The sequence below is a fragment of the Oryctolagus cuniculus genome, chromosome 6 (assembly GCF_051225735.1).
Source record: "Oryctolagus cuniculus isolate XC-2025 breed Fujian yellow rabbit chromosome 6, ASM5122573v1, whole genome shotgun sequence".
NCBI lineage: Eukaryota > Metazoa > Chordata > Mammalia > Lagomorpha > Leporidae > Oryctolagus > Oryctolagus cuniculus.
Window position 1 is genome coordinate 83,649,951 of NC_142872.1, and position 24,033 is coordinate 83,673,983.

The 24,033-nt window shown below is 41.1% G+C and overlaps 1 long non-coding RNA gene across 2 annotated transcripts in view; it reads right to left on the minus strand.

The window, feature by feature from the left end:
- LOC149126212 (uncharacterized) overlaps window positions 1-22,784 on the minus strand; it is a 47,611-nt gene extending 24,827 nt beyond the window's left edge. Inside the window, exon 1 of one of the 2 annotated variants that reach the window (XR_016234926.1) lies at window positions 22,361-22,784. This is a non-coding gene — a long non-coding RNA (uncharacterized LOC149126212). Of the gene's footprint in view, window positions 1-21,401; window positions 21,539-22,360 lie in introns of those variants that run through there. The other variant, XR_016234925.1, reaches the window with a different exon arrangement.
- Window positions 22,785-24,033: the final 1,249 nt, after the last annotated feature.

Below are 24,033 nucleotides of genomic sequence, written 5' to 3' on the forward strand. Positions count from 1 at the left end.
TATCTCTATATTTCTATTCTCTCTCTCCCCATCTCTCTCTTTCAAATCAATTTTTTGAATGCAATCAAGAGGAAATTATAGAAGTAAAAAATACTATAACAGAAATGAAGAATACCTTAGATGGGCTCATTAATACACTGGGCATGAGTCTGAGAACAATTCTAAGAGCACAGAAAGCAACCACCACTAGAAACAAAAGCACATAGAAGCCTAGAGTGCAAAGATATGGTAAAATGTGATCTAAATGATTTCAGCAGAAGAGGATTATATTAGTCCATTTCCTGTTGCAAGAAATACCTGAGATTGGGTACTTCATAAAGAAAAGAAATTTAGGGGCCAGCATCGTGATATAATGGGTAAAGCCATCACCTGTGACACCAGCATGCCATATGGGCACCAGTCCAAGTCCTAGCTGTTCCACTTTTGATCCAGCTCCTGGCTAATGGCCTGGTAAAAGCAGTGGAAGATGGCCCAAACACTTGGGACACTGCACCCACATGGGATAGCTGGATGAAATTCCTGGTTCCTGGCTTAGGTCTGCCCCAGTCCCATTGTTGTGGCCATCTAGGGAGTGAACCAGAAGATAAATGGTCTCTCCTCTCTCTCTCTCCCTCTCTCCCTCTCTCTCAGTCTCTACCTCTCTCTACAGAACTCTGTCTTTCACATAAATAAATATTTTTTTAAAAAAGGAAAATATGCTTATTTGGCTCATAATTTTGGAAGCTGAAAGTTCAGTTTCAATTCGCTGGCTGCATCACGTCCTGTTGAATGGCATCGTGGTGGGATCATGTGGGAGAGAGGGAGAGATCTCATGATGAGGCAGGGAGACAGAGAGTAGGGAGAGGACAGTCTTACTCTTTTTTACTAATCAAAGTCTCAGAAGAATTACATGCAGGAAACTCAGAGAACACCTAGCAGGATAAACATCAAGAAAAACCATACATAGGTCTATCATGTTCAGAATAATTCATCCCAGCAGCCCCAGTAAGCAGATGGTGCAATCCAGCAATCTAGAAATACTTGCATGTACTTCCTTCAAATAATGTTTGACACCAAAGTTCCTCCCTCTCTCAATTCCAGCAACTCCTTTATCTTATCTTCCTGTTGCCTGAGTGTGGAACCTCAGCAGGTGTCACATGGAACTAACACAACAATCTCTTTGTCACCAGATTCTTCCCCTTACATGGAGGACAGAATTTCATCAAAAAATGAAAAAGCCAACTCTTTGGCACCTGTAAACTAGAACCCCAAATTCTGCTGAAAAATCTGACTGAAAAATGACATTTTAAAATTAATTTTCATTACACAACTTTCATTTTTCCAAACAACCTACTTCTGTTCCTTCTGGGCCCTGTTACAAAACATTCCCTATTCCTGGGACACATCCTACCTTTTCTTCACCTGCCAATCCTTGCTCATCTTTTAATATCCAACTCAAATGCCACCTTCTCCATGAAGAAGCCCAAATTCCCATGGTTAAATTAGTGGCTCTGTAATGTTATGCCTTAATGGTAAGTTCCCAATAATTGTTGAAACAATTTCCATGTTAGTTATATTATTTTTAATTGTGCCTTATGTCTTTCTAAGCTTCTACAAAGCTTGACTGCAGTGCCAGTCGTCACTAGTGCAGCAATCCAGAGCAGAGGTCATGGGGCAGAAGCAGGCAGCTTAAGCAATGACCCTCCCCTCTTGTCCCAGGGTCTACTCAAGAGTGAGGCATATGTCTCAAAGAGACCAAGACTCCTTCCTCACTGTCAGTGTTCCAGACTTGGTGGCTACAGATGCCCCTGTGGCCTGTGGACAGGGCTATATTTCCGTGTCCCTGGTCCTTTACAGTGCTATGAATTTAATCTTCTAGTTTAAAGCCATCATCTTTGAGAAGAAGTCCATGGCATGAAAGAGGTTACAAACTGGCAAGCTGTCCATATAAAAGGGCAATATTTCAGGAGGACATAGAGCCCTCGAAATAAAATGTGAATTATACAGTAGGTGCATTTTTCTGAGAAATCCCAGAGCTTCAATAGAGTAAAATAGTATCCGGAGAGCCAAAAACACAATTCTATTGCTCTCAGGTGAATATTCTATTTGGCAACTTTTTAGGTAGCTTCTTTGGACACTCCAAAATGTCTCTCCTTTGAGTTTCCATAAACATGTTCTATTTTAAAAACTTACTCTAGATTGAGGGAAACTGTGACTAGTAAGTACTCTTGCATGCTAACTGATCATATCTTTTACTGAATCTACTAGTCAAAGACTAGGGCTTAAATTGGGAACTCAGGGCTTCTGGCAGCCCTGTCTGTATAATATCCTTATTGTGTGGGAACAAGTCATTTGGGTTCGGGGTATCTTACTATTTGCCAATGTTTCCACAATTACTATGCTAACTCATTTTTACAGTCAGTAAATCTTTAAGGGTAGAGTTAGTACCCACCCCTAGCAATAGTATGACTTCAGGCAGTCTCTGCATTATCCTGACCCAGCAGGAGAGCTCCACAAGGAGGCAGACCTTGATAGTCCACTCCCTCTCTTTGTCCCCATCATTGGTCATTGGCAGAGAGCTGCCCTGGGAAGTGCAGTGATAGGGAATGTAAACTCTTCAAGCTCTGCAGACCCACCAGCCTGGGGTGAATTGGATCGAGGAGCCTGAGAATAATTCTCCAATGAGAGCACAACAGGTAGCCATAGAAGCAAAAGCATACAGAAGCTTAGGGTCTAGGTGCAAAGATAAGGTAAAAGGAAATGTAAAAATTTGGGACAGAACACATAGTGTTAGTTTATTTTCTGCTGCAATTAATACATGAGGCTGGGTACTTTGTACAGAAAAGAGGTTTATGTTGGATATAGTTTTGGAGGCTGAAAGTCCACTTGGCTGCATTACATTGTTGCGGAGGGCATCATGGTAGAACTACACAGGAGAGATCACGTGACAACGTAAGAAGCCATCCAGTGGTGAGGGAACAGTCATGCTCTTTGATAACAACCAGGGGCCCAGAAGAACTCCATGAATTCCTCCCAAGGGCAGCATCCTCCATGACTCAATCACTTCCCACTAGGTTCTGCCTCTCAGAGGTCCCACCACCATCCGGTGTCTCCACTCTGAGGATCAAGCCTCCAGCATATGAACTCTTGTGGAAAAAACTGCATCCAACTGCAACAGAAATTGAGTGATTTCCCAGGCAAATCTGAAATTCATACAGCCTTCAGACTCGAGTACCACTATTGTGTGAGACGTCTGCTGTGTAGAAGCCTCACTTTTTGAGAGCATTCTTGCTATGCAACTAACTGTAGCATATCCTTGAGATTAAATTGCCATCCGGACCCTATTACAAAGCTATGCAAAATCACCTAGTAATTCCCAAAAGATATAATAATATGCCTTGCTAACTTGATTGCTAAAAAAAAAAAAAGTAATAGGTAACATACTTGGTCAAGTCCCTGGTGACAACTGTGACTTCCCTCAATGTGACCCAGGCTGGGATCACAAAAGGAGAGACCAATGACTGTTGAAAGAATGACTTGAATGGGACATCTAAAGTAAGATGCATTCACAGGAAATGAAGCTTCATTAGCTCAGATAACTCCATATGGAACTACTTGTTAGGTCACCAGCTTTCCAGAAAACCATATGAAACCCTGGGAAATGTCTGTTTTGGATGCAAGAAATCTCAAGGGATTTTATGGATTCAAATCTTTGTTATGGAAAAAGAAACTTTTGCTTAGCCTGGGAAGTTTTCTTTCTGGGAGACATGCCAAACGCAAAGCTGATGTGATTTGCAATAACCTAGTTAATCAACCATAAAAATCAGGCTTTATCATTTTTTAGAGATAATCACACACTGTAATTTCAAATAGGAAGACTTACTGTGAGAAAGTCATGCGCTTCAGCAAGGGGACATGTTTGTTCAAAAGACCACAAAATATAAGGAACTCAGCCAAGAACGTTCCCTATATATAAATATCCAACATGCTGATGTTTTCAGATACCACTGGCCCATATTTTTAAAAGATAAAGTGGCTTCAGAGAACGTTCAAGTTGGCTTTAGTAATTACAGAATCATCTTTTTAAATAAAAGAAATTGACTTTCACTGAAAAATATCAGAAATCTGTCCATCACTTCACATCATGGAGCCAATTACATAATTCTTAAGTAAGCAAATCAGAATTTTGGAGCTAGAACACAGGCAGGCTAATTCTGAGACTGTTTTTTCTCTTAAAGAATCAGAATTTGACTTCCTTTTTTAAATTTTTGTTACAGACTATCTGGGATCCAAAGCTGAAATTCTACAAAGGGCCTTGAGAAGCTGGTTTGGAGGTCTGGCAGGGAAAGAGGGTGAGATGCAGGAGAGAAGCACACAGGCAAGACAATCCTAAGAGGAACAGTGTGGAAAGTAAGGCTGGGTTCGGATGCCCTCTGTCTCCCACTTCAGAATCTCTCCTTTTTGAAATACCCAGTTCTTTGAAGCTACCCAGGCCTTGCAGTGTGTCCCAGCCAGGTGTGCTTAGAAGAGTAACTGTGGAACTAAACAGAATAAATACAAGTTCCTGAGACTTCAGCTTCCAAGAGAGTATTCTAGGTACCCCTCAGGATTCCTGAGACACTATCAGGGGCTGCAAGGCCAAAAGTATTCTCATAATGACATTAAGATAGTATTTGCTTTTTTCTTTAATTTTCCATTCAGTATCCCAAGGAGTTTTCCAGAAGCTACACAATGGATGACATAATAACAGATTAAAATGCAGAAGCAGATAAGAGAATCTTCAAAGAGATTTGCAAAAAAAGAGAAACAATTCCACTTTTCTCACTAATACTTTTGTCATTAAAATTGTTGTAATCCAAAAAAAATTTATTTTCAATACTGTTCATTATTTGTAAAATAAATTAAAGAGGACATATTCTTAGAGATGCTCAGGTTTTCTCCACAATATGGTAAATATTAATACAGTCACATGCCATATAATGGTGTCTCAGTTAACAATGGACCACAAATATAATGGTTTATACAACATAGCAAAGATGCGTAGTGCAGTGCTCCATCTAGGTTTGTGTAGGTGCTCTCTGTAATCTTCACTCAACAACAGAATCACTTACTATGTATTTCTCAGAATACATTCACATCATGATGTGCGCATGACTACACATGGAATCCCTCCAAACAAAAGAACTCTGGGGACTCCAATAAATTTTTAGAGTTTCAAAGTTGTTCTGAGACCAAAAACTTTGAAAACTGTCAGCATAATAGAATGACCCGCTGATAAAAAAACATTGTCTAAAATGTAAACCAAGTTTTTAGAGGCAGTGTGAACTGACAGAAGTAGGTAATGGGCACAACTCAAAATAAAGTAGACTCAGGCATCCTGGGAGCTAAATACCAAAGCCAGTTGTGTACTCTGAAGATACAGCTTAGTCCTAGAAATCTTTGGCTTCTTGTTTGATGAATATCCAAGGCCTAAACAGAGACCACTTGATGTGAGAACTCAATCAGAACTCCTCTTATAAAACTGGAAGCCACTTTTCTTTATGTTCTCAATTTGAGAAGAGCAAGAATAAATCTGCTCAGAATGAGCCTGTTGAGTTTTCCTGTCTTGACTGCAGTACTAAGTAGAAGTAGAGAAGGGATGAGCTCTGTGGTTCATTCACCACCACAAAGGAATTTCCCATCATGCACAGAAGCCCACACTGGTCACACCTATGCAGTCTAAAACAGGTCATGTAAAACATTTAATTTGAAAGTCAGGTGGTAGCATCACTGGACAACTGACAGAGTCGGTTGCTTGGAGAATACAATTGTGACACAGTTTCCTAAAGCCTACAAACAACCATGAGACTGATGTGAAAAACAACCACATGAAACTTCTGGAAATAAAAAATGAATATAATAAATGAAACTCGACATTTCAACAATGGCTTTCCTATAGGCCCTGTAGGCTTAGACATGAATATCCTCATATCTTTTTCTAGCCACAGGTCAGAGAAGTCAGTGAAGTCACCAGTCCAACCCCTGCCAACCAATGCAGAAAGGGATCAAAGATGGAGTGTTGACCTGTGAGCCTGTGACCATCGCTCCCAGGGAGAAGCTGGCAGAACACTTGGGTCTACAGAGAAAAGACACAAGACAGAAGGTGAAAAGCAAAGTGTTCAAGAATAAACAGATTTTAGTGGAACACATCTGCGGGATGAGGGCGCATCCAAGAAGAGAATGACTGAGGCGGAAGTGACAAAGTTCCTCCCTTTCTCTCTACACATAGAAGCCTTATCAATTCATCAATAAGTCAAAAAGCTCTCAGTGGACTGATGAAACAACAGATCAGACATAGCTAAAGAGACACTTCATGAAGTAGAAGGCAAAGCAGAAAATAATATCCCATATGTAGAAAAGAATTAGAAATTACAAGAGATCAAAAGATGTGGAGGATAAAGTTGAAAGGCCTATTAAAATTCCTGACTTCAGTTCCAGAATTAATTATTAAAATAACAAAGGAATAGAAATCCTTCAAGAAAACCTAAATAAGAAATGTTCAAAAATTATCAAAAGGTATCATCAATCTTCAGACCCAGGAAACTCAAAACCATATCTAGACACGTCATCCCTTAAAATAAAGAATACTAAAAAAGTTTAAAAAAAAAAAAAACTAAAAGCAATCAGAGAAAATAGACTGCTAAACAATGAAAAGAATAATTCATATCAGTCACAGAAAAACAAATTTATGCACAATTCCACTTATATTGGCAATTTTAAATAGTTAAACTCAAAGAAGTATAGAAAATAGTGGTAGAATAGTGGTGGTTACCAGGGGAAGGAGAGGGAGGTAAGTAGGGGTTTTCTAGTGGTTATAAAGTTCCATTAATGAACTGAAACTTTAAGATAATAAGTCCTAGAGATCTACTATACAACCTTGTGTTAATATTTGTTAACAATATGGTATTGTGCCCATAAAAATATGTTAAGTGTGTAGGTCATAGATAATTTTTCTTCAACTTTTTTAAAATTTATTTTACAGACAGAGAGAGGGAGAGCACTCTGATCCACTAGTCCACTCTGCAAATGAACGCAATGCCCAAGGCTGGATCAGGCGAAAGTCAGGAGCCAAGAACTCAATCCAGGTCTCCCACATGGGTGTCAGGGACCCACTTGTTTGAGTCATTACCTGCTACCTCCCAAAGTCTGCATTAGCAGGAAGCTGAAATCAAGAACTAGAACTGGGAATCAAACCTAGGCACTCCAATATAGGATTTGAGTGTCCTAACTTATGTCTTAACTGCTGGGCCAAATACTGACCCAAGATTAGATGTCTTTACCATAACAAAATTAAAATTAAAATTGGAGAATAACATGTTGAAAATGGATTTCTCAATAGCACTAATGGAAGTTACAAAGAAATATATTTTAATTAATTTGAGAGAAAATAACTCTCAAAATATAATTTTATATTCAACATAAACCTTTTCAACAGAAACAGCAAAATAAGGACATTTTCAAAGAAAATCATTCTATAAGACTTTTACATTAATAGATCCTCACAAATGAACATTCTAAAAGAGATATCCCAAAAAGAAAATATGCCCAACAGGAAGGCCTGATATGCAAGAAGGAATGATAGGCAAAGATGTTGGTAAATAGGTGGAAATTCAAACTCATGGGTCATTAATAAATAATAATATCAAATGTAGGGTTTAGAAACAAGATAGGTTGGGATATTAGACAAAAGAATGTAAAACTTTGGAGAGAATAATCAGAATTATTTGGGAGGGATTAAAGAAACTACAAAAATGCATATTAAAGCTAGCTAGAGGGGCCGGCACTGTGGCGCAGCAGGTTAACGTCCTGGCCTGAAGCGCCGGCATCCCATATGAGCATCAGTTCGAGACCTGGCTGCTCCACTTCCAATCCAGCTCTCTGCCATGGCCTGGGAAAGCAGTGCAAATTGGCTCAAGTTCTTGGGCCCCTGCATCCACATGGGAGACCCAGAAGAAGCTTCTGGCTCCTGGCTTCAGATCGGCACAGCTCTGGCTGTTGCAGCCATCTGGGGAGTAAGCCAGCGGATAGAAGTCCTCTCTCTCCCTCCCTCCCTCTCTCTCTCTCTCTCTGCCTCTCCTCTCTGTGTAACTCTGACTTTCAAATAAATAAATAAATCTTAAAAAAAATAAAAATAAAAAATAAATCTATAAAAAATAACCTAGAATAACAACTAAATAATGGGAATTAAGCATGTAACTTCCAAATATTTTTTTTAAACTAAAGAAAGAAAACAATCCAAAACGCCAGCGCCGTGGCTCACTAGGCTAATCCTCCACCTTGCGGCGCCGGCACACCGGGTTCTAGTCCCAGTCAGGGTGCCAGAGTCTGTCCCGGTTGCCCTTCTTCCAGGCCAGCTCTCTGCTGTGGCCAGGGAGTGCAGTGGAGGATGGCCCAGGTCCTTGGGCCCTGCACCCCATGGGAGAACAGGATAAGTACCTGGCTCCTGCCATCAAATCAGCACAGTGCGCCGGCCGCAGTGTATGGGCCCCGGTGGCCATTGGAGGGTGAACCAATGGCAAAGGAAGACCTTTCTCTCTGTCTCTCTCTCTCACTGTCCACTCTGCCTATCAAAAAAATAAAGGAAAAAAGAAAAAAAAAGAAAACAATCCAAAACAAGTGAAATAAAGGTGGAAGAGCGTGGACAGGGAAGAGAAGAAGCAAACAAAAATATAGGAAATTAGCATGCACATAAATGTATGTGAAATCATAATAAAGTAATAAACCACTGAATTAATAAGCAAAAATTTACCAGAGAAAATTACCTAAACTATGTATGTTTAGAAGTAAGACTAAGTAGGGTTGGCAAACTGTAGCTCATGAGCCACATCTGTATTCAAGGGGTTAGGAAAAAACAGACATAACAGAAATCACACATGACCTGCGAAGAGCTGAAAGTTTTAGTATCTTCCTCTTTAAAGAAAATGTTTACCAGGGCAGGCACTGTGGCACAGCCGCTAAAGCAGCCACTGTGAGACCAGCATACCATATGGCCACCAGTTTGTGTCCCAGCTGTTCCACTTCCAATCCAGCTCCCTGCTAATGGCCTGGGAAAAGAAATAAAGATGGCCCAAGTGCTTGGGCCTGTCACCCTTGTGGGAAACCCAGATGAATTTCCTGACCCAGCCCAGGCCATTGCAGCCATCTGAGGAATGAACTAGCAGATGGAAGATATTCTCCCTTCTCCTCTCTCCCCCCCCCCCAACTCTGACTTCTAAATAGATAGATAAATAGACAGACAGACAGATAAGCATTTTAAAACAGAATAAAATATTAGCCACTTCTGCTCTAAAATATAAAAATATAAGATCCGGAGTGGAGAGAGACTGGAGACAGATGTCTCAGTTTTAAAAAGGACCAGAATTCTCACTGACTATCTAAATATTAGCTAGATACATGTACACCTTGCTGAATAGCACAGCTCTTAATCTCTCTTGCAGCCAGCTCTTAGAAGTGAACTGCACTGGTTTACAGAACTCCCAGGGCAATCCCTTAAGGTGGATGCATACCTTTCTAAGTCCACTTTGCTTCTTTCTTATACAGGAGAAAAGAGGGTCGGGGGCGAGGAACCATCTTTGGATGAGGTCATCACTGGAAACTGTCAAAGCACTGAGATCAAACACACCTAGGTCTCTAGATAGCATATGGAAATAGAATTATTCTGTAATCTCTGTACTGCCTAACTCCAAATTATTACACGTTAGCTAGAAACAGTCTTCTTTCTTTTTTAGGTGGGGACATATTACTGTAATTTAGCCTGTATCCTAAGTAATACATCAAGAAAACAGTAACAAAAAAAAAAAAATCCAGGTAGCTAAAACCATATCACCCAAACTGGACTTTAGAGCAAAAACAGGTTTTGGGGCCGGCACTGTGGCACAGCAGGTTAAAGCCCCACCCGCCCCACCCTGCAGCACTGGCATCCCATGTTGATGCCAGTTCCAGTCCTGGCTGCTCCACTTCTGATCCAGCTCCCTGCCAATGCTCCTGGGAAAGCAGCAGAGGATGGCCCGCGTCCTTGGGCTCTTGCACCCACATGGGAGACCCAGAAGAAGCTCCTGGCTATTGGCTGGAACTAGAAAATTGTAGGCTTCCAGTGGAAAATCTTGGAAGATATCATCTCAGCCAGGTCACGCAGGTTCAAATCTCCAATGACATTTATCAGCATCCAACAGCCCTCATATGAGGAACTGAAAAGGGCGCATCACCTTTCCCGTAAGGCATAACCTGGATGGAACTACAAGAAAGCACAGGAAGGGCTGATGCTGTGGCATAGAAGGTTAAGCCTCCACCTGCTGTGCTGGAATATGGGGGCAGTTTGAGCCGTGGCTGCTCCACTTCCAATTCAGCTCTCTGCTAGTGGCCTGGGAAAGCAGCAGAGGACGGCCCAAATGCTTGAGGGCCTGTCATCCATGCAGGAGACGCAGATGGAGTTCCAGGCTCCGGGATTCAGCCTCGCCCAGCCCTGGCTATTTTGGCCTTTAGGGGAGTGAATCAGAGGATGGAAGACCTCTCTCTCTTTCTCTCCCTCTCTCTGTGTGTGGCTCTGTCTTTCAGATAAATAAATAAATCTTTAAAAAGAAATAAAGCACAAGAAAAATATACATTGAAAGATAATTGAAAAAATCATGGATTAGTTCTGTTCAAAAATCTGAAAGTTGCTGAAGACAAGAAATGGTGGAGGAGCTGTTGGAGATTCGAGGGGGTGACAAGTGAATACAGGTCAGGAATGCGGTTCAGGCAAGGACAGCGGTGGAAAGCTGCTGGCTATGTTCTGCTTCAAAACCCCCAGCATTGCAGCAAGGTTAATTTCTGAGTTTAGATAAATGTCCTAGAATTAGATATCAACATAAAGGGAATCTGTGTGAAGAAAATAGCAACTTTAGATTATTTTTGTAGATTTCTATAAGTTTAAATTGATACCAAAAGTTTTTAAAATAAAAGCAAAATATAAAGAATCAAAGTAAAATGAGTGGTCGGAAGACAGTGAAACAAGCACAGGCAGTACAAATCCAGACTCCTGTCCACAACGTCTTCCCCCAGATCCAACTGCAGGTCTCAGTTCGGTAGTCGTGGGTACAGCTCAGTCCTGGGCTTTACAGTGAGCACCCCTTATGCAAATGCTTGGGACCAGAAACTGTTTCAGATTGTAGATTTTTAAAAATATCTTAGAATATTTAAATATACTTAATGAGCTATCTTGGGGATGGGACCCAAGTCTAAACATGACATTCACTTTATACAATATTTTTAGTCTACCTGCATTTTGTCTCATGAGGTCAGGTGTGGAATATTCCACTCTTGACATTATGTTATTTCAAATTTGGAAACCTATTGGACTTTTGCATAAGGAATATTAAACCTGTGGTACATTTTCAAGGAGACGTAAGTGTTTCTAGGAGCAACAGAGATACTCTTATGTTGAACCTAATTCTGTATTTCATACCAATACCTCATAACCCATTACCTCCAACCACTGCCTTATATTAACTCTTTCCTTATTTTTCTTTGATCTTTTCTGAAAATTCCTGTTAGACGAGCAACCAAAGGGACCCTAGGCTAGCACTGACTTCTAGACCATTCACTTCCTTGGAGAAAGAGAATTTTCTTTCCTTCCCAAAAGGATTTACACATTTCTGAGTTCATACAATGGGCTCCATTGTCATGGTGCTGGCATCGTGTTTTGTGCTAGGAAAGTCTACGAAATTCAAAAGAACGCATGTTTCTGAATCTGTCAGACTTTGCCAAATCATAGATTATAGATGGTGGGGTAAAATGGACTTCACTTGGCCAGACACTGTACTATATTGGCTTCATGTTTTCCTAATAAAAGTCCTGAAGAGAAGATCATTTACCCACCTCCTTGTAAGATGAGAATACACTCCTTATAAAACTTAGGTCCCAGGTTCACAATCACACAGCTTATACGTGGGAAAAAGGTTTTCTTTTTTTTTTTTTTTCTTTTTCTTAAAGACTTGTTTGTTTGAAAAGTAGAGCAATAGAGAGAGAGGGAAAGACCTTGAGTAAGAGATCTTCCATCCATCAGCTCACACCCAAATGACGGCAAAGCCAGATCTGGGCCAGGGTGAACCCAGGACCCTAGAATTCCCATGAGGGCAGAAGGGGCTCAAGCAGGTGGGCCCTCTCCCACTACTTTCTGGGGTCCATTAGCAGGAAGCTGGATTGGAAGCTGAGCAGCAGAGACTGGAACCAGACTCTGACATGGAAAGCCAGCATCACAAGTGGCTTGACCCACTGCACCACAACACCAGCCCTGGAAAAGAGGTTTTCTAACACTTAGTCCCAGAAGAATTCTACTACAACCAAATGCCATCTAATCCAATGTTTTGTTTTCCAGTTTGGTGTCAGGTGAGTAAAGTGGTATTCACTTATTTTGCCAGCTCCACAGCTGGAGTCACATTTTTATTCTCCACGATGCGTCTTTAAAGCTGGAGAATGAACTATAACCTCCTGCAGTCCTCTTTTCTTACAAAAGGAAGTTTCGTAAATCCTGCCTTAATTAACTCATCATAGGCAAGAGAATGACAAGAGACTTCTACTTCCACGTGTGTATAAAACCAGCCCACTACAGTGTGATTATGTATGAGCCTGGCCACTCTTGTCTCTTTTCCAAGTGGTAGTCAGTGTACCTTGATTTCATTTAGCACAGCACAGCCTTCTAGTCTGAGCCTTACTGATGAATTGTGTCCCAGTGGATACTTTTTCCTAAATAATGTTGAATTAGATTTAATCTGAGAACTTCTCCAGCTGGCTTATTTTCTTATACCGAGTATTGAACCAAATCTCTCTCTCCTGACTCCCTTGGTTCTTTACCGATGAGAATAACCCATTTAATCAGTTCTACATCATTCTTGGATTTGAATAAAACCTTTAAAGCCTATGACTTAGCCTAGTAATAAATACCTCAAAAGGGTAAAAGAAGCAAAGGTAGAAAGAGCTGCCAGCTCTACAGGAAAAGAGGAAGGAGTAAGCAGATATATTTCCTTTGTGGTTCATTACAAATTAAGTCTTTCTGACATGGAAAGAGAAGTCTCCCTGATACACATTTTCCCTCGGGATCTGACACAATGTTATGCTACATCTCTTCATATTAACTGCCAATGAATATTGCCATCGTCTTGATCTACAATCTGGGGTCTTCAAACAAGTTCCTGGAAAATGCATATTGTGAAAAAACACTTGAAAATATGTTAAACAAAATAAATTAATCTTGAATTCCATTTTACTGTGAATTTTTTGGCATCCCCTCATCTTATTCAAAAATTGGTGCCATTCTATGGTAACTTTCTATTTGGATGTTTACCCAGAATCCCAATTTCATCCCATGCTAAATTAAATTAACCAGCTCCCTTCCTCCTATTTTTTCTCACACTTTTTCTTCTTCTTAGCTAATCTCTCTCTCTGGAAATGCTTTTACCATCCCCTTACCAACCTTTTCTGCATTTCGAATAAGATGCAAATACACACACACACACACACACACATACACACATACACACGTATGTGTGTGTGTGTTTAAGAAAAGAAGGTCAACTAGGATGAAAAGAAAAATTATAGCATTATCCAGATTAGAGTCTCAAAGTAGGGTCTGCTGTGGCAACTGGCCGCTTATAAAGGGATGATTAGTGTACTGGGAAAGGCTACAAAAGTGTAATCCTTTCTTTAGCTCTCAGGGAAGTACAATGCTCATCTTCACAGTTTTTGTTATTGTATCTTTGACTACAGGCTATTTATTAGTAGCCTACTATGCAAGTTACAAAGTTTATTCAAAGGGCTGGCATTGCGGCACAGCAAGACAGGCTGACACTTGTGATGCAAGCATTCCATACAGAGGTGGCAGTAGCAAGTCCCTGCTACTCCACTCTGATCGCACATCCTGCTAATATGCCTGGGAAGGCAAAATAAGATGGCCCAATACTTGGGACCCTCCACTCACATGGGAGCCCTGAATGGAATTCCTGGCTCATGGATTCAGCCTGGCTGGCTATTGTAGCCATTTGAGGAGTGAATAGCATATGGAAGATCTCTCTGTTTCTCTCTCTCTCTTTGATGTTCTACCTCACAAATAAATAAATTTTTGAAAAGTATTGTTTATTCAATTAGAATGGATGTCTGTTTTTGTTTATTATTACCTCTACTTTGGTTTTCTACAAAAAAGTACAACTCAAACTTAGCAAATTTTGAAGTTCCTCATGGACAGTCACAGAGTTAAAATTCCTACAATTTTCAAGATAGCTACCCTGAGTTGGGAACATAATTTCCTTTTCTTGCCAATTACTTATGTAAAGGATATTTCTTTTATATAATACCTCCCACATAGAAAGTGCTAATAAGTAGTAATTATCACTGTTATTTAATTCTCTGTAATCATTTACTTGCCAAACTCTAGATATTCTCCCTCTAAAATTTCCTCCTTTTCATTTCTACCACAACTACCTTAACCCAAGTTGGCATCATCCCACAGCTAGATGATTTAACACTTTCCTACTAACTTCAGTCTCCCTGAACATTCTCTTAATCCATCCCACAGCTAAATTAAACTTCCTTAGGTGCCATTTTAGAGTACCATTCATTCCTCTGACCTTTTTTGAAGATTTGTTTAATTTTTTTGAAAGGCAGAGTTGTAAAGAGAGAAGGAGAAACAGAGAGAGAGAGATCTTCCATCCACAGCTTCACTTCCCAAATGACCACAATAACCAGAGCTAGGCCAGGCTGAATTCGGGAACCTAGAAATCCATCCAGGTCTCCCCCAAGGATGGTAGGGGTGCAAGCACTCGGGCCATCTTCCACTGCTTTCCCAAGTGCATTTTAGCAAGGAGCTGGATCAGAAGAGGAACAGCCAGAATTTGAACTAGCATTTATGTGTGATGCCAATATTGTAGGCTGCACCACAATGCTGGCTCTTTCTCTCATTTTCTTATGATATTTAAAATTAAGGCATTTATGTGACTGATCGTTAAGACACCCGGCTTCCTTTCCAGTCCTTCTTAATTCCCATAGTTTGACACTACAAGCTCTCTGTTCCCAGTAAGGCAAGCTTTCACAGATTCACAAAGACTGTTAGGAATTCAGGTGTAGTACTCTGAGTTGGGAAGCCCTGCCATTTTTGCTTTAAATTCCCCAGTGTTGCCATTCATCATGACCTATGCTATCTTCCATCTGCTGGTTCACTTCCCAAATGCCTGCAAAAACTGGAGCTAGACCAAGTAGAAATCAGGAGCTCAGAACTCCAACCAGATTTCCCATGTAGGTGACAGGGACCTAACTATTTGAACCAGCAATTGCTTTCTCCCAGGTATGCATTAGCAGGAAGCTGGAGCCAGAGCGGGGCTGCAACTTGATCCCAGTCACCCCAATATTAGATGACGGTGCCCCAAGTGGCACCTTAACTGCAATGCCAAATGCCCAACGCCTGCCAAATCCTTCTAAACCACTCATTACATCAAACCTAAGAGAACTTGAATACTGTGCCTCCCAATACAACAGTTAATTATGCATTATCTCACAAAGTTCTTTATCCAGTCCATGTATACTTCTTGTATGTTATTTCCTTTCTCTAAGTAGCTAATTTCCCCAAGGATAGAAGCTATGTTTCACTGACCTCTTGTTTGTTGTTTTTTTAAAATATTGGTGGGAATACAATATAGTAAGTTATCACAGTGTACAATTAGATCTATCAGGCAAAGTGTGAGATATTTTAGTTCAGTTACGTAGGTTAATGCATTGCTAAATAAACCTATGTGATAGACAGAATATTATTCCCCCATTTTAAAGATGAGTATTCTGAGGTCTGGAAACAAAGTGACTTACCCAAAGTCAGAGAGCTAATGAACAGCAAAACCAAGAGTTGATTCAAGGAATGTTTGACTCACAAGGTTTTGTGTTTTTTTTTTTTTTAAGATTTATTTACTTAATTATTTGGAAGGGAGAGCAATATAGGGAGAGACAGAAGGAGAGAGAGGGAGAGAGGGAGAGACAGAGAAAGAAATATATCATCCATCCACTGGCTCACTCCCCAAATGCCAAAGTACCAGCCAAAAGCTAAAGCCAGGATCCAGGATCTCTATCCCGCTCTCCCTTGGGGTGGCAAGAATCCCAGGACATAGGCCTTTTTCCACTGCCTCCGAGGTTAACTAGCAGAAATGGAGCCAGGACTCAAACCCAGGCACTCCAATATGGAATATGGACATCCCAAGCAGCATCTTAACCCACCGCACCACAATGCTCACTCCCACTCCTGAATTTTGATTATAGCAGGTCTTGAACTCAACCTTGATTGTTGACAATTCTTTAGTACCAATTTGTTCTAATATCATTTCAACAACTCCCATACCACCAACAGAGAGTCTACAGTCTCAAAACATACTTGTTGATTGACTATAGGCAAAGGTCACATAATTGAAGTAATAAACTTTGAGTATTGCAAAGGATAATAGAGGAAAAGACTGGTGAGCATCCTCTCAGCTATTCTTCAGAACTGATAGTTCTACATATCTTCCACTTGGAGAAATAAAAAAAAACACTCCCCAAATGGAACAAACAGAAGCTATTTATTCAGACTTTGCTAAAGCAAACAATCAGCCACATCACTTGTGTTTGGGCAAAGACTCCAAAGTAGGAAGAGAAATTGGAAAGGTTCACAATGGAACACAGGGACGACTCCAAGTGAGCTCTTGTTGGAGGCTGGTAGAAGCAAAGTATCTGTGTCATTGGTGTGGAAGCATATTTAGCTTTCTCTTGTTGGTCCTGAGGTGTAACAGGGGTGGGAGTGACAAAAGAACAAGGCATTTGGTAGTCACTGACCAAGCCCTGACATTTTTGGACCAATAGTTACAAAGCTTATGGCTTGATGTCCCAAAAGAATGTGGGTGACAGTGCTGTTGTCATAGATGGTCTGGCCATTGCCCACTCTAGAGTCAGTCTCTCACAGTTAACTACCAATACCTTTCCTTTCCTTGCATTTCTGTGGGTATTTGGAATTGTGCTTCCATTTTTTTCATTATATAAATCCAATTTCATATATTTCTAAAGACTTCCATTTAGTGGTTTGATAAATTGTTTTCTTAGGAAATAACATTTTCTTTAGAGGCTCTTATCTTTTAAAAATGAGCTTTTCCCTGCCAGCGCTGTGGCTCCATAGGCTAATCCTCCGCCTGCGGCGCCAACACACTGGGTTCTAGTCCCGGTCAGGGCGCCGGATTCTGTCCTGGTTGCCCCTCTACCAGGCCAGCTCTCTGCTATGGTCCAGGAGTGCAGTGGAGGATGGCCCAAGTGCTTGGGCCCTGCACCCACATGGGAAACCAGGAGAAGCACCTGGCTCCTGCCTTCGGATCAGCACGGTGCACTGGCCTCAGCGCGCCGGCCGCAGAGGCCATTGGAGGGTGAGCCAACAGCAGAAGACCTTTCTCTCTGTCTCTCTTTCTCACTGTCCACTCTGCCTGTCAAACAAAAAAAAAAAAAATGAGCTTTTCCCCAAAAATGGGAAGAAGTAGCAAGTAAATCAAAGGATGACTAAAAATGTCACTTTCCCTGCATCAAACACAAAGTGAAATTCTGGTGTTAATAAAGAATGATAGGTCATCAGCCATAGGATATAAATAAGGTTATTGGTCTTGTTTCAATATATCCTATAATGGGCCCTCCCCCAATCGTCTTTAAATCTATAAAATTTTGAGGCTTGTAAAATTGTTATTTTTTTCACTTTTACAAAATTCTACCTAGTTTGTTTCAGACAGGCTGAAATATAAATAGCAAAACTCTGTAACCAGCTCATTTGAATTTGTGCCATGACTTTTATCAAATCCAGGACTTTGGGACTTTAATCTCTGAAATACTTACATTTGTTAGATGCTCATTTACTGACTCACAACACAGTTTCTCCTCTCTACTGTAAATTAAATGTACTACAGTTCTCTTTGTGTTACTCACATCAAGTTGGACCTGGAATTGGTTTTATTCAAAGCTTTGTGCCTGGGTCCAAGAAAGTACAATTCTCTATTATTTACAACAGTGCCCATTCTCTTTCCCAGAAATAAGTGGAATGTCAGCTTATTCTCCCCAAGAAGATAAGCAATTTTCTCAAGAAAATATCAAAATACAAATCTCTTTTAAAAATTGGAATTCTTCAACATGAGAACTGATTTGCACAGCACTCAGTGCTTCTGAGTATAGCAACAGAAACCGAAGCTGACCTAGTTATCCAGAAGTTCTGATCTAGACAAACTTCAGTCCTCCTAAGCCAGCCGAAGAAAACCTCAAGAGCAGTCAGTGGGCACAAAGAGTGAGATATTGGAATGGGAGTTGGAATGGGGACAGGGAGGAAAGAGTTAAAGATGAAGGAAGGGCAGCAAGCATTGTGGCTCAGGGAGCTAAGCCTAGAATGCCAGCCTAATGTATCAAAAGGTTGGCTTGAGTCCTAGCTCTTCTGTTTCAGATCCAGCTTCCTGCTGATATGCTTGGGAAAGCAACAGATGATAAAGGATGGCCCAAGTTCTTGGGCCCCTGCCATGCATGTACGAGTATCCAGTGGTGTTCCTGGCCTCTGGCTTCTTCCTGGCCCAATCCCAGCCATTGTGGCCATTTGGGGAGTAACCAGGGGCTGCAAGATTCTCTCTTTCTTCCTCCCCCCTTTCTCTCTTTATCTTGCTCTTCCAAGTAAATGAATATATCTCTCTTTAAAAAAAAAATCTATTTTTATTTATTTGAAAGGCAGAGTTACAGAGAAAGAGGGAAAGATAGAGAAATCTTCCATCTGCTGGTTCATTCCCCAACCGGCCACAACAGCCAGGGTTGAGCCAGGCAGAAGCCAGGAGCTTCTTCCAGGTCTCCTACATGGGTGCAGGGGCCCAAAACTTGGGTCATCTCCTGCTGTTCTCGCAGCTGCATTAGTAGGGAGCTGGATCAGAAGTGGATCAGCCAGTACTCAAACCAGTGCCATATGGGATGCCAGCATCGCAGGTGGTGGCGTTACTGATTGGACTATGACGCCAGCTCTGAATATATCTCTTTTTTTTTTTTAAAGAGGAAGGGAAGCTTCCTGCAGGAGGCCAAACTTCAGCCAGTTCTTTAATTGGCAGGAGCTTTTCAGATAATAATATATATTGCAGAATATTTTAAATATATTTTGTATATACCATAGCTAGGCATAAAACCTCACCTGATTGCTTCTACTTAATTTGACTTTAACTTCCAAGCTCTACAATCCTACCCCTATCAAAAAATGACAGGCCTAATCCAGTCTCTGAATGGGGCAATATAAAGGAATTTCGCTCAGAACGCAGCATTACATCAGCCCAGCTGCCAGTCGGAATAGGATGCCTTGGGAAATAATTGAGCAGACTCTCCCCCAAAGTGCCTCTAGAACAATTTTTTTTCTTTTCTTCTGCTGCCATAAAAAATAAAAGTCCCTCTATGTGATGTTAGAAAGGTGAGCATAAATCAAACATGACCACATGCTTGTTCACACAGCTGAACTCTTCCAAGAGTGCCTGCTTTTTCGCCTAGTAGAATGGGGGACTGATAGTTTCAGGCATGATCGGAACCTCTGAGTCTGACTCTTGTAGTTATCACCATCAGCTAAGCCATGTGTATTTAAGGTCAGCCCAGGCATAGAAAGAAAAACTCTGTGTGTGGCCCCCAAACCACTCTTCGGGAGAAAAGCCCTTTGTCATCTCTACCCCATTGTAATCATCTGTGTGTCCATCTTCCCACACTCAACTCTGAATCTCTTCAAAGCAGGGGCTGAGTTAACCTCAGCCAGTAAGCGAGCAGGGACCCAAGATTCCTGCACTGCCTCCCCCTACCTGCAACACTTTCTTCTCCTAGGCAGTGTCAAACTTGAAAGCATTTAAGCACTGTCTTCCCTGGACGCCATAGTGGAATTCATTGCAGTTTGGCAGCTGTCACATTTGCTTGGCCTCTGGCTCCAGCCAAGCAATGCCAATGGTCTCCTGAGGTGTTTGTGTCACTACCAAGTTACTCTGTAATCTTGAAAGAACCCTAAGTCTGATGTTTCCAGTTTACGAGCATTTAGAGAGTGAGATAGGCGCCCTTGACAGCTGCATTTGAGCTGGGTTTTCATGATGAACTATTCTAGAACGAGCCTGCCTTTGGGGTAGGACTGGAGTTCCATCTGCTGAAGGCTGATTATGAATAACTGATAACCAGTGACCAGAATGAAGTCATGCCCTGATAACAAGACTGTTTATAACAGCATAGATCACTTTTTTTAGAAAAAAAATTAGAGATAAATGCTGTCTCCTTGAACGCCTGGTCTGGTAGTTAGGAGCCAGTTTACATTTTTCCAATTAACGTGATTCATTCTTTATTGCATGAGACGCCAGGGAAAAGGAAAGCTTTGGAAAGAAGAGCTAATCTTTAAAGATGTTTTAAAGTATAAACAACTTATTTTAGGGGGAATAATAAATATTTAACCACTTTCTCTTTAACTTCTCTAACAATACGCTGATGATCAGGAAAATGAAATAAGTGACAAGAAAACAGAGAATGAAGAAAGGAGAAAGGGAGGGAGAAGAAAGAAAATAACTTCCGTGTCTCTTCAGGTTTTTCTGCCAGTTTTGTTCTTTCTAGTGGTCTAACTGTACTATTAAAATATAGAATGAAAACCCATATGAACGCAGATGTTTCATTATAGACAGGAACCCAGATATGAGAGAAGACTGATAAACATTAATTCTGACACAGAAATAGATTTCAAAACATAGGTTCTTCCAGTGGTAGATTTTATCCACATTAAAACTAAAAAAAGAAAACATCTAAGATCAACCACAGAAGTCACTGATGCCTAGGTCTTTTAAAGCAGCACCAATAACATTTCTGCATACAATTTTACGGCAGTAGAGTTTTTCATCTCCAAATACTCCAAAAATAATGACCTTGGGCCCACCCCATACTGTAAATCCACTTTAGCACATTTTAATGAAGGTAAACTAGTCTCTGGAGTGTGCAATACCATTTTTTAACATTGTGGCTGACGGTGAAATTATCTTTTAGTGTTAACACTTGATTTAGAAACCACTTGTATGCATTGAATCTAAGTCATCAATACGATAATCAGATGGTGTTCGCTCCCTTGGAAATGATTTTTTGGAATCTCTTAGCATTACAAAGAAATGGAGACATTCAAATGCCCCCAACGAAAGTTCTGGAACATGAGCGCTTGAGTTCTAATACATATGTCTAAAAAAAATACTAACAGTTATCAGTTTCTCTTAAAGTTCACCATTATAGCTTCATGTATTTTTATCATTAATCTTATGTGAGAGATCTTCAAAAAGCTCATGAAAAATATGTATTACAAAGCATCATGCACAAGTAGTACAATTTTAGCACCAAAATAAAGTTACCTTTAAATTCTATTTGTTCTTCTTGAGAGGTAGAGAGACAGAGAGAGTGCATAGCCACTGGTTCACTCCCCCAAATGCCTACAATAGCTACAGCTGGGGCCAGCCTGAAGCCAGGAGTATGAAACCAATTACCTGAGCCTCCCAGGGTCTGGAGTCAGGAACCAGAGGCTGTAATCAAACTTAGATACTGCAATAAGGCACTCAGACATCTCAACTCATAGGCTAAACTCCCAGCCCCTTACAAAGTTTTTGGAGTCGTCTCGTATGAATGATAGATAAGGTTTAAGGAATTGAAGTGTAATTCTCTTGGAGACATTCTGTGTCAATAAATTCCCAGCTGAAACCAGTTAAATAACTTTAGGTTCCTCAAGGGAGCACATACAAGGAAAAAAGGCAGTCACTACGACATCTAACACGTTGTGAGTACTGGAGAATTCTTCCAACAACACTTCCAATAAATTAGAACTTAAACAATGACACAGCCTGTGACATGGCCTAGAGCAGGGCAGAATTACAAAATGTGGTCTGCTAACCTTACTCTGAGCAGGAAGCACCAGGACAGGAAGTAACACATTTGGGGCATTAATAGCAACTTTCCCACACACATTGCCAAGATAGCTTCAAAAGAGGAGAAGGCAGACACAACATTTTTATTTGCTTCTTAAAATATGCCTTTAAAATTTTTATTCAGAATTAAGTGAGTCTAGCAAAGCAAAAAGTAAACTTGACCATGGATGCAGGTGCAAAAAACTCCCTGGACTCAAAATTAAGTCAGCTGTGAAAAACTCCTGATGGAGTTTAAAGGTCTTCTCCAGCTCTAATTTCATCACTGAAGAATCAGAGTGCTGTAATGAGTCAAAGTGAGGGTTGCCCACTTGATATCGTAGTGACAAAACACTACGGGCTGCTGGTTGTTAATTGCTCAAAGTTAAGTAACATCACATTGCATGAGCTCTTACCAGGATCAAATATGCTAAGAATTCTGTCTGCGAACCGCTGACCCGCGTCCGGCTCTCCTCACTTGACTGCCATTTTGGCAGAGAATCCTGCCCACGTGAGAGCTTCAGCGGAGGCGTCTGCATTATGGTGTAGCCCGTTAAGCCGCTGCTTGCAGTGCCATCATCCCATTGTGGGTGCAGGTTTGAATCCCAGCTGCTCCGCTTCTGATCCAGCTCCCAGCTGATGTGCCAGGAAAGCAGCAAAAGATGGCCCGTGTCCACAGGCTCCTGCCATCCACCAGACCCTCTCTCTGTCTGTCCTCCTCTCTTCGTGAAACTCTGCCTTTCAAATAAATAAATCTTTTTTGAAAGGAAGGGAAGAAGGGAGGAAGGAAAAAAAGTCTCAGCTGAAATGCCCCTTCCTCCAGGAAGCCTTTCCTGAGGACAGCACTTTATCTAACCATGGCCACCCCCCGAAATGTTCCGAGGGGCTCTCCGAATGGTCATTGTTCTCTCTTTTCCCTACATTTTGTGGCCCCCATCTGGAAGCCTATGATACTTTTCACAAAGTAAAAGTCGCAGTAGCTCTCTAATCCAGCACTTTCCATGTACCAAGCACTGATCTAGGCTGTGTGTGAGTACGAACTCACATCTCACAGTGTCCCTAAGGTAAGTAATATTCTTATTCCTGTTTTTTTTTAAAGATGCATTTACATATTTCTGAAAGGCAGAATTACAGAGAGAGAGGGAGAGACAGGGAGAAGTCTTCCATCCACTGTTCACTCCCCAAATGGCTACAATGGACAAGGCTGGGCCGGACTGAAGCGAGGAGCCAGGAGTTTCTTCTGGGTCTCCCACACGAGGGTAGGGGCCCAAGGACCTGCTGCTTTCCCAGGTGAATTAGCAGGGAGCTGGATCGGAAGTGGAGCAGCCAGGGCACGGACTGGCACCAATATGGGATGCTGGCACAGCAGGTAGCGTCTTAACCCACTACACCACAGCACCGGCCCCTCCTGTTTTTTAAACACGGAAACCAAAACACAGATTGAATATGTTGTTCCAGGACACAGAATTGGCTTGTGCTAAATAATCAGGCTTTTCACCCATGAAACCACCATATGCCATCCGCATGCCTCAATTTTATACTTGACCAACCAACCAAAATTAGCTATGAGTAGTTTACTAACGTTCTCTCACCTTTAACAATTTCTTCTTGTAGACTGTGTGTGTGTAGGAAATCTGTACCTATTTGGCACTAATGAAAAGTGGTTCCAGAGTGTTAAGCCTTGGTGCCAGACTAATGAAGTTCTGGCACAGGGAGATAAGCCTGGGCCCCCCGATGGATGCCTGGAGCTACAGTGCTGTGACCCAGCAAGACTGGTCTACGGCAGCCTTAACAGAGGAGCGTCCCACTGCATGGCTCTCTGTGGATGTGGCTCATCCAAGAAAAAGTAACATTTCTCCTCCCATTCCTTTTTTTTTCTCTTTTTTTCCTTTTAAGTGTACTAGTTATTTCCTGTGCATTGTGGCAAGATAGTTATATTATTTTGCATTTTATATAACTTATGTTTTCGGTTGTCAGATATTTATGAGGTATAATGGGATAATTCCTTACATGTGTACAATGTGTCATGATAGATCACTGTAATAAGCACTTCCATTTCCTCTAACATTTATCATTTCTGTATTGGGAA